This window comes from Rhinopithecus bieti, unplaced genomic scaffold (assembly GCF_001698545.2).
Source record: "Rhinopithecus bieti isolate Rb0 unplaced genomic scaffold, ASM169854v2 scaffold_37881, whole genome shotgun sequence".
Taxonomy (NCBI): domain Eukaryota; kingdom Metazoa; phylum Chordata; class Mammalia; order Primates; family Cercopithecidae; genus Rhinopithecus; species Rhinopithecus bieti.
The window spans coordinates 867,490-876,767 of NW_016816015.1; the positions used below are offsets into that span (position 1 = coordinate 867,490).

Consider the following 9,278-nt stretch of genomic DNA (forward strand, 5'->3'; position numbering starts at 1 on the left):
TTTTTTTTTTTTTTTTTGAGACAGAGTCTCACTTGCGCTGTCACCCAGGCTAGAGTGCAGTGGCGCGATCTCGGCTCACTGCAACCTCCGCCTCCTGGGTTCAAGTGATTCTCCTGTCTCAGCCTCCCGAGCAGCTGTGATTACAGGTGCACACTACCATGCCCGACTAATTTTTTATATTTTTAGTAGACATGGGCTTTCACCATGTTGGCCAGGCTGGTCTTGAACTCCTGACCTCAGGTGAACTGCCCACCTTGGCCTCCCAAAGTGCTAAGATTACAGGCATGAGCCACCCCTCCTGGCCGAGCTTATCTATTTCAGCTGTGGTACGTACTGTGGTATGGCCCTAGGGAACCACACACAGCCCACTGGCCATGCCAAATAATGCAGAACTACCAGGGAACTGGATTAGGAGATCTAGAGTTGAATTCTTCTTCTGCCACTTAACCACTCACGTGGGCCTCACTTAGCATTTGTTCAGTCATTCCTTCCATTAGGTAGCTAGATTCAACCACAATTCCTTAGAAAAAGAAAGTTGATCAAATTGAGCTTTCCTAAAAGAGTCTTCTCTCAGTCCATGTGTGAAAAAGGGAAAGTCTTGTCTTACTGGTTTTTGTTTTGTTTTGTTTTGTTTTGTTTTGTTTTACCAGACCTCTCTCTCTCGAATTAGAGTCAACAGCCAATCCCTAAATTGAACTTTCACCTCTGACAAAGTTCCTTGCCTTACCAACTCCCTGTGGAGGGTGAAGTACACCATGGCAAAGGTTCTCCAAATGACTCTTTCCTGAAAAGAAACACAGAGCAGTTGAAAAGAGCACGGGGAAATCAGAGATTGAGCAAGGATCGAAGAGGAACCTGAGAGCTAAATGCACCATGGAGCTGCCCCCACAGTCAGAAGACTTTTAGAAAGGCAAAGGAATTTCTTTTGTACACCCCTTCCCCAGCCATAAACTTCCTTTTCTTTTCCAAAATTCCCAAGAAGACATATCAGGAAGGGTGTGCTGGGAACTTTGGGGTTCCATGGAGAAAGCTTATCTTTTTAAATTAATAGAAAGTGCTTATGGATGGATGAACAGAAAGAACAACATTTGAGAAGCCTTTAGAATAAAAGAGAATCCTTCCCTTAGCTGAGGACCTTATAGAAAAACAAGGTCAGAGCTACTGCAGGATTATCTTTCTACTTCCATTGTCCTTGTACTGGGCTGTCATATCTGATGCCAAATTGGAACAAGTGGAGTTTACTACATGGTGTCTTTCATGTGGCACCATGCTCAAGACTGTCAAATCTACAAAAACAAATACATATATAAAGCCTTAAAGCATGGATCCTGATTTGAGGGGGTTTCTGGGAATTTAGACATAGAAAACTGAAACAATGCGGGGTGATGAGAGGAGCTACGATAACTTTTTAGGGTACATGGGCTGTCATTCAGAAAGTGCACATGCTCAGTTCTCCAGAAGGATTTCAGACTATGATAAGATAGATGGAGAGTTGTGTGGTGTGTTAGGTGCTGGCCAAGAGGGATACCTAAAGCCTCTGTCCTCTTAGGGTGCACACACTTGTTCTTCACAGATCCCTTCTTGGCTTCCCATGAACTGGTCACCCTTTTTATGGATCTCATTAACCCTTCTGGGCCTGTCATGTTTTACTTTTCAAAGAATCACTTTTGGCTGTAATACATGCAGAGTCTCTTCAATAACTTATCTAACCCTTGAATCTTTAACTTTTAAGTAACTTATTAGGTTTGATGCAAATAGAGGGAGAAATTTTGTTAGCCTGTTGTCAGTACGCTGTGCTGAGGACATTCCCCAACATGTGTTAATTCTGCAGCGCACTTAACTTTTCCAGATGTGGCTGGCTGAGCTGCCAAGTTGGTGACATCGCAGATGGATGGCCACAGCCTCACTGTAGGCAGATGAACATGGGTACCTTTGATGTGATGGGGTGACTCTTTTCATCTATTAGCCAGAAGGAAAAGCTATTTTCTTCTGTAGAGTTCTCAGTTCACTCCAACCTCAAGAAGACTGTATAATCCTCAGCATACTCTAGCACTCAGGACTGGAGTCTGGGGCTCTCATCCCTACCCACTGAGTGTGTAGCCAGTAGCTCCTGTCAAGTCAGAATAAAAATAATCCAAGGAGAGCTTTAAGAGAAGCTTCAGAGAAGGCTGTTGTCTTAAAGGGGGATGCTATTTCATATACGAAAATGGTTGCATTTCACCTGTTTAATCAAATGTCATCCTAAGCACACAAAACAAGGCACCCATGTCCTTTACACAGTACATATATTTTATATTCCCTATATCCATATCGTGCATATACAAATTTCAGAGTATAACGACATCTCCTATTCCAGGGAGGAAATCAGTGATGATCAAAATCTAAGGAAGAGAAAGAGCTCTTTAGCCTTCCATCTTCCTGGCAGATAGAGGTAGTAAAAGAAGTTTCAGGTTTTCTTCTTCAGCAGGATGGGGACCTTCTTCAACAAGAAGGAGAACATATACATTGCAGCCTTAGTTTAAAATATGCTCCATTATTTGGTATGTAGACAAATGATTGAACCTCTAGACACTTTGGTTTCCTCATCTGGAAAACTGGAGTAATACTCACTCTACAGGAATATGGTGAGAGCAAAGACCACACATATAGAACCACAGTATAATACTTGCCACATAATGGGTCCTCCATATTTGTAGCCATTTGTAACAGTATAATGGAAATCCTTTTTCTGCTTCTAGTTCAGTATAAGATTCATGAGACTGGTCATTAATGAGCCTATAGAAGCTTGGATGTTTAGAACTTACATTTGGGCCAGGCACGGTGGCTCATGCCTGTAATCCCAGCACTTTGGGAAGCCAAGGCGAGTGGATCACCTGAGGTGTGGAGTTCAAGACCAGCCTGACCAACATGGAGAAATCTCGTCTCTACTAAAAATACAAAATTAGCCAGGTGTGGTGGCACACACCTGTAATCCCAGCTACTCAGGAGGCTGAGGCAGGCGAATCACTTGAATCCGGGAGGCGGAGTTTGTGGTGAGTCAAGACAGCGCCACTGCACCCCAGCCTGGGCAACAACAGCAAAACTCTATCTCAAAAAAAAAAAAAAAAAGGAAGCATCAAACATTTGAAGGCTGATGCAAGGCCCACAACACAGAATTTGGTAAGGCTAGTGACTATTTGAGGAGGATTATCTTATCCCAGTCTTTTTCTCAGACTGACAGTAAATTAAAAATTATATTTGCAGGCTGGGAACAGTGGCTCACACCTGTACTCCCAGCACTTTGGGAGGCCGAGGAGGGTGGATCACAAGGTCAGGAGTTCAAGACCAGCCTGGCCAAGATGGTGAAACCCCGACTCTACTAAAAATACAAAAATTAGCAGGACGCAGTGGCAGGCACCCGTAATCGCAGCTACTCAGGAGGCTGAGGCAGGAAGAATCACTTTAAGGTGGAGGGCGGAGGTTGCAGTGAGCCGAGTTTGCACCACTGCACTGCAGCCTGGGCGACAGACTAGAGTGAGACTCCATCTCAAGAAAAAAAAACAAAAAACAAAAACAAAACACTATATTTATAAGCACTGGATTTGGGAAGGCTAATTGTTAAAACACACACACACACACACACACACATTGTTATACCTTATTAACAATTCACTCTGGAGTTGGTTCTTTTAAACTGAAAATTAAAATTGCACTGGATTCTTGTATTTTATTTAGACAAACTCAGGGCCCTTGCAGTTCTTAGGACACATATGTTATCTTTGAAAGCTTGTTTGGGAATAGTGAAGTTCATAAAGACCTAAGGATCGAAGTGGAAAAACAGTTTCAGAGTAATGTTTAGCAAAACTACTTTTGTACCTGTGTTTCCCTGCAAAAGAGTAATTGGGCTCAGTCAGGCACGGTGGCTCATGCCTGTAATCCCAGCACTTTGGGAGGCTGAGGCAGGCGGATCACTTGAGGTCTGGTCTTGACCAGCCTGACCAACATGGTGAAACCACATCCCTACTAAAAATACAAAAATTAGCCGGACGTGGTGGCAGGCGCCTGTAATCTCAGCTACTCAGGAGGCTGAGGCAGAATTGCTTGAACCTGGGATGCAGAGGTTGCAGTGAGCCAAGATCATGACACTGTACTCCAGCTTTCGGGACACGAGCAAGACTCCATCTCAAAACCAAAACAAAACAAAAAGAGTAATTGGGCTTATCAGATAATATAAAGTCTTTGTCCAAAATGTTTTGTGTTTAATGTGGAGTATGGGAGTGTGACTCAGCTCCTTCAAAGGGTAGCAATAATTAACAATGATACTTCTCTCTTCTCTATTAAATCACAGAATTACCAAGTAGAGAGCTGAAAGGCAATAGAGAAATCTAGCGCAACATCTTCACTTTATAAATAGGAAAACAAAGACAGTGGTAGATTGTACTCTTTCTTCATAATTATTCGTTTCTTCTCACCCTCACCATGCTTCCCTACCCCATTGCCCATAAGCTTGGCCAACAGAACATGGGTGGATATGGCATTTCCTTCAGAGCAGAAACTTTAGACGCAATTGTGTAGCTTGGCTGGGTTCTCTTATTTGAGTCCTCCACCAGGAGAAGAGCATATCCTGTGTGCTCACCTTCAGTGTGGATTTTGGTATAAAGAAAAGCTACAACCAGTCCTCATCCTTTATATAATATGACCAAGAAATAAATGCTTTTCTAACTTTTTGAGACATTAGGGTTGCTTGTTTTATTTATTTATTTATTTTTCAATTTCTATTTATTTATTTATTTCTCCGAGATGGAGTCTCGCTCTGTCGCCCAGGCTGCAGTGCAGTGGCACAATCTTGGCTAACTGCAAGCTCCGCCTCCCAGGTTCAGGCCATTCTCCTGCCTCAGCCTCCGGAGTAGCTGGGACTACAGGCGCCCGCCACCACGCCCGGCTAATTTTTCGTATTTTTAATAGAGACGGGATTTCACCGTGTTAGCCAGGACGGTCTCAATCTCCTGACCTCGTGATCCACCCACCTGAGCCTCCCAAAGTGCTGGGATTACAGGCGTGAGTCACCGCGCCCAGCCTGGGTTGCTTGTTTTATAACTTAACTTAGTGAAAACTGACTAATATGATGGCCCAGGAAGTTGAAATGATTCACTCAAAGTCACATAGGTTCTGTTATACCACCTGAGTTAGAACACAAATATCCTGATCAGAAGTTCTCTAATAGACTTCAGCTTAGCAGGCATGTCTCCCAAACCTGGTAGTGCTTGGCACAAAATAAATACTCAATAATTATGTTGTATGAATGAATCAATGATGAATGAAATAGGAACTAAAGTTCCTATTGAGCTGCTTCGATATGTATCTAGTTTGGTACTTTGTCACATAGCTAGTAAGTGACAGAAACAGAAACACCTACACTCTTTTGAATTCCAAAGCCTGGGTGCTTTCCACTACTCCACAGTTTCTTTGCTGGAGATTGAAATGACATTTTGGGCCATTTATGGGCAATTGAAATATATACAATGGTGTGACAGCAAGGCCCCTCTAAGGGGGTAAGCTGTAATAGCTTCCCACACCATAAGTGACAGCCACTGGCATGCTAGGATCAGGTCATACCTCTGAGATGCCAGTTCCTTCAGTCCTCAGAGTGTGGGGGTACAGTCTGGGGCCAGTTCCCATGGATGGAGAGCAGCCTCATTACTCCTGTATGCCATGCAATTATTATCATTTTATACATGTGATGGAAAATGACATTAAAAAATTAGGGACACTGAGCCGGGCGCAGTGACTCACACCTGTAATCCCAGCTCTTTGGGAGGCTGAGGCAGGCAGATCACCTGAGATTAAGCATTCGAGACTAGCCTAGCCAACATGGTGAAACCCTGTCTACTAAAAATACAAAAATTAGCTGGCCGTAGTGGCACATATCTGTAGTCCCAGCTACTTGGGAAGCTGAGGCAAGACGATCCTTTGAACCTGGGAGGTGGAGGTTGCAGTGAGCCAAGATTGCACCACTGTACTCCAGCCTGGGCAACAGAGAGAGACTCCATCAAAAAAAAAAAAAAAAAAAGAGAAAAGAAATTTAGGGACACCCTCAGTGAGAATTAGTAGTTAGTAGTTCTGGGTCAATCTAGCCACTTTGTGGATACATTACTTTTAGAAAACCTTTTCAGCCAAATTTTCACTGGATCCTGGCTTTACTGTTTTGTTATACACATTTTCCATTTGTCTTGAATCCTTCACTTACTACATTTTATTGGAGTTTCTGTAAATCACCTTAAATTTCTTGTAGAAAGTCAGAAGCAATTGAGGCAAGTTTTGATGGTAATTACAGGTGAGTGTATTGAGTTTATTAAGCTGGGAGCACTGACATATGAATGAAGAACCCGATTGTAGTATATATACATAGCGGAATATCATTTAGCCTTAAAAAAGGTCCATGCTACAAGATGGATGAACCTTGATAACATTATGCTAAGTGAAATAAGCCACAAAAAGAGATATACTACATAATTCCACTTATATGAGCTATCCAGAATAGTAAAACTCCTAGAAATAGAAAGTAGAATGGTGGTTGCCAGGGGCTGGGAAGAGTGGTGAAATGGGCAGTTTTTGTTTAATGGATAGAGAATTTTTGCAAGATGAAAATGTTTTAGAGATTGCTTGCACAACAATGTGAATATACTTAACATTACTGAACTGTACACTTAAAGATTGTTAAGAGGGTAAATTTTATATTACGTGTATTCTACCTCAATTTTTTAAAAAAAGAACATACAGTAAAATTGAGCTATTTACTTTAAACAGAGGCTTAAGTTAAGCTGTTGCAAGTTGTGCTATTGCTGTGGTGTTGGAAGCATAAAACATACTACCTGACTGCTACATTGTTTCTTACAGTGAATCACAAAGTCCTGTTGATTCTCCCAGCAAAACATCTTCTGACGGCCGGGCGCGGTGGCTCAAGCCTGTAATCCCAGCACTTTGGGAGGCCGAGACGGGCGGATCACAAGGTCAGGAGATCGAGACCACCCTGGCTAACACGGTGAAACCCCGTCTCTACTAAAATACAAAAAACTAGCTGGGCGAGGTGGCGGGCGCCTGTAGTCCCAGCTACTCTAGAGGCTGAGGCAGGAGAATGGTGTAAACCCGGGAGGCGGAGCTTGCAGTGAGCTGAGATCTGGCCACTGCACTCCAGTCCGGGCGACAGAGCGAGACTCTGTCTCAAAAAAAAACAAAAACAAAAAAACATCTTCTGACTAGGGCTGACTACATCATTCACGGAGTCCAGAGCAAGATGAAAATTCAGAGTCCTTTATTCAAAAAGCAATAATCCTAAAAGTACCAAAATATAAAGTTTTTTCCTTCATTCTATGTAAAAAGCTTGTTTTCAACTTGCCATGGTGTTTTTTATTTGCAATTTACTATCTTTCTAAGTAAAGAAAACTTTAAACTTCAAATTTTGCCATTAATTGTTATAATGTACAAGGCCATTATTAAATACAAATATAAAAGCTACCTTTTATATAAAATTGCCAAAATAACACAGTTTATATTTTGTAGTTCACAAATGCATTTGAGTTTCAGGTTCTTACCAGAACAGGGAAAACACTGTATAAAAGGAACTTACAGGCTTTTTAAAAAAAATCTTTTAATTGTTATTTTATAACTCCCCACCACAGCTGCCCCCCACCCTTCCCTTCGATGACAACGTTTGCAGGCTTTAGGGGGACCAGGGAACAAAGCTGGGGCCTGGCAGCCCCACTACGCTGCCAGCCGAGGAGTACAAGTCACAATTACAAATTATCACAACAATTAGCTCCTGTACTTGGGGAATCGGCAAATTGAAGAGGCCCCAGCTCCTCGTTGTACAGGGGGCTATCTGGCAGTGACCTTGCTCTGGAGATGATGATATTCCTTCAGCCTGAGGATTCCTTCAACTGATGTTGATGAACCCAGTGGCATCAACTGGCTCATAATCACACTGCACGTTCATGACGACTGGCTCCTCGTTGTACAGAGACAGTGGGGACTCCTGGCCAAGGATGTACACCTGGACCTCGAGGACGGACACCTGCACTTTACCTTCCACTTGCTCCTGGGACTGGGTGATGCAGTGGTGGACAAATTCACACTCAGGGCTGTGCCAGAAACCGGTATACACCAGCTCAGCAAATTTCAAGCCCAGGCCTTGTTTGATTTTGCGCACTTCCCAGTCCATGGTGAAGGCCTTGGTGTCTAAATGAGCGTGGTAAAGGATGGTGCCTGCTGGGGCCTGGTGGATACCTCGGGACTTCATTTCAATGAAGCAGTTCTCCACGATGTCAATATGGCCCACACCCTGCTTGCCTGCGACTTCATTCAGGTACATAAAGAGCTCCAAGGAGGTCTGGTGGGTGGTGCCATCCTTGACGTTGGACACCTTCACGGGGACCCCTTTTTTGAACTCGATCTCGAGAATGTCAGGAGTATTGGGGGCTTTGGCCGGGTCCTGGGTCTTCGTGTAGAGACCTGGAGGTCCTTGGTTCTTGGGGTTCTCCGGGATTCCAGCCTGGTAGCTGATGTGCATGAGGTTCTCGTCCATGCTCCACGGGCTCTGGGGAGTGACTGAGATGGGAATCCCATGTTGCTTTGCATATTCCATCGGGTTATTGTAGCCCTTGACCCGGTTGTAGAATTCGGGCATCCTCCAGGGAGCAGCGAAGTAGCAGATGAGCTCAAACCGGACCTGATTGTTCCCCTTTCCCGTGGTGCTGTGGGACACATACTTGCCCCCCTTCCACTGGGTGATTTCCATTTGTTTGCAGGTGATGCAGGGCCTGGCGAGAGAGGTGCCCAGAAGGTAGCAGTCCTCATACAGTGAGCTGGACTGGATGGCCAGCCAGATGAACTCCTCCACAAACTCCCTGCTGACATCCTCAATGAACACCTTTTTAGTCCCAAACTTCAGTTCTTCCTGGCTTCCTCGAAGTCTTCCTTCTGGCTTATGTTGACCAGGTAGGCAATGATGTCATAGCCTTGTTCTTTCAGCCACAGGAGGATGCAAGAGGTGTCCAGGCTGCCACTGCAGGCCAGAACCACGGAGCCTTTGCTGGACATAGCGTCTGAGATTGGAGGCACGAGTTCCTGGCATCTGGAATCTGTCTTCACCGTGCAGTGAACTACTCAGGTTCAGGCAGCAGTGGCAGGTGACAGAGCAGGCAGAACTCACCTGTTTTTATATGCACCGCTTCTAACACTTTCTACCTTTGGCTCACTGATGAGTCAATAAGGACTTCAGAAGGCTTTGAAAGAAGGATACT

At 44.1% G+C, this 9,278-nt stretch overlaps 1 pseudogene; it reads right to left on the bottom strand.

Annotated features, from left to right (window-relative positions):
• Positions 1-7,854: 7,854 nt before the first annotated feature.
• LOC108516685 (argininosuccinate synthase pseudogene) lies at positions 7,855-9,075 on the bottom strand (annotated as a pseudogene).
• Between the last annotated feature and the right edge of the window lie 203 nt (positions 9,076-9,278).